The 1923-nt window shown below is 46.4% G+C and overlaps 1 protein-coding gene across 1 annotated transcript in view; it reads right to left on the bottom strand.

Annotated features, from left to right (window-relative positions):
- Positions 1-1923, bottom strand: part of LOC133359832 (receptor-type tyrosine-protein phosphatase beta-like) — a 425084-nt gene that overhangs the window by 279298 nt on the left and 143863 nt on the right. The gene's annotated exons all lie outside the window — the stretch shown is intronic.

Genomic DNA, 1923 nt, shown 5'->3' with positions numbered 1-1923 from the left:
ATGAATGCACCGTCAAGCATCAATGAGCCTTCAGCATCCAAGCGAGCCAACAAGGGCAGCATATTTCCTTGTTGTGTACTTTGCATAGCACGTGATGATGATCTTGCTGTTTTCTCCGATATGTCACCGACAGACAACAGCAAAACGATGGACCGGAATTGGAGAATGTTACACAAGTTGTAGACATCATTATTGTACGAAATGAAATGGTTTGTTTTGGGTTAGATCGCGTAAGTATAAATGTATCGTTAACCCGCGACCAGTGGATGCAGCCAATTAGTAATGGTTTGCAACGTAAACAAAACGTGCAAATTCGTGACTACTTCAGCCCACCGGTGTGTTGGAGAGTAAATCCAAAGCATTTGCAATTGGAGTACTGTGACGTTTCCCTGGAAATTACATACAGCAGTATCATCGGATGATTTTGCCACAATTCTGGCAAACCATACTAATTGGCTGCGTTGGGTGGTGGCGGGTGAACGACACACTTGTACTTACGCGATCTAACCCATAGCAACGTTTATAATGAACTAGCAGTAAATACCTGACGTTGCCCGGACGAAAAAGGCATACACACACATGGACTTACAAACAGACATCGACCCACAAACATAGAAATACATGGACTTACATGCACACACACACATGGACTCACACAGATATCGACTTTAGACACATAGATGTAGTTAAACACACAAATCGACTGACACACACATAGAGTTACACACACATATTGACTCACACATACATACATAGACTGAACAACAACAAGAACCGCCATTCACCACTAAGTGGCGGTGACGTCACCACAACGCTTGTGCCAGGCTATATGCACCCTGAGGTCACGTAAAGTGTCTAACGCCCGCTGGCAGGAGGTCACGGGGCTGACCCAGATGGCACAGGTCGACTGACTGAGACGACTGGCTGATGCACCATCTGTGCCCCCTACTGTGGCAACTTGCTGTGCTTTAGCCACCCGGCGCTCCGCTCATTGTTGTGATCATCGCCCCTCCGCCCTCCATTGTTGTTGGAGGGCGACTGCCTCCAACTGCCCAATAGCGTCATTCAGGAGCCTCCTCCACAGTGGCCGATCTTGACATGGCTGGTACCAGTCATCGTTAAGTCGACTCAGTAGTACTAGGTGTTTACCCTTTTTTCTGGCACCAAAACTGACGCCTTTATACAAGGGATCATGTTAGCAATAACCACAACACTTGCAGTCAAAATGAAAACAAAAAGAAACAACTCTGATAATGACATGCACTTTCCTTGAAATTGATTGGTCCACACCCGAGACAGCTTTTCTTAGAGCCTCGTCTTTTTCTTAGAGCCTAGTCTCACATGGTGTTGGACCAGATGATACCAAAAGATGACGCCAAAAGGCGTCATCTAGTCCAACACCATGTGAGACTAGGCTCTAAGTAAAGCCATCTCGGGTGTGGACCAATCAATTTCAAGGACAGTGCATATCATTATCAGAATTGTCTCTTTTTGTTTGCATTTTAACTGGAAAGTGTTGTGGTTGTTTCAAACATTATCCCTTGCATAAAGGTGTCAGTTTTGGTGCCAGATAAAAGGATAAAAACCTATTACTATATCTTGCTACTGGCAAAGAAGGTCTCATAATATAAAAGTCCAATTAGCTCCACGTCTTCCTGTACCACATCACTCCATCTCTTCTCAAGCCCGTGCCGCGAGTGTTTAGCCCCCTCGATCCGGCCGAACAAAAGCTGTTTAGGCATGCGGTGGCTGGGCATGCGGGCTACGTGACTCAGGCAATGCAGCCTTGCCTGCCGGAGGAGCTCACCGATGGGACTTTGTCCGCATCTTTCAAGGATTTGTGAGCTCCTCACACAATGCAGCCTGGTTAAACTCAGGATGGATCGTAGGCAGGCCACCATAAATGTTTATAACCGGCGAAGA

This window comes from Lethenteron reissneri, chromosome 66 (genome assembly GCF_015708825.2).
Source record: "Lethenteron reissneri isolate LAM-NWPU_2019-01 chromosome 66, ASM1570882v1, whole genome shotgun sequence".
NCBI lineage: Eukaryota > Metazoa > Chordata > Hyperoartia > Petromyzontiformes > Petromyzontidae > Lethenteron > Lethenteron reissneri.
The sequence above is the reverse complement of the archived record's forward strand: the minus strand, read 5'-3'. Positions and strand labels throughout refer to the sequence as shown.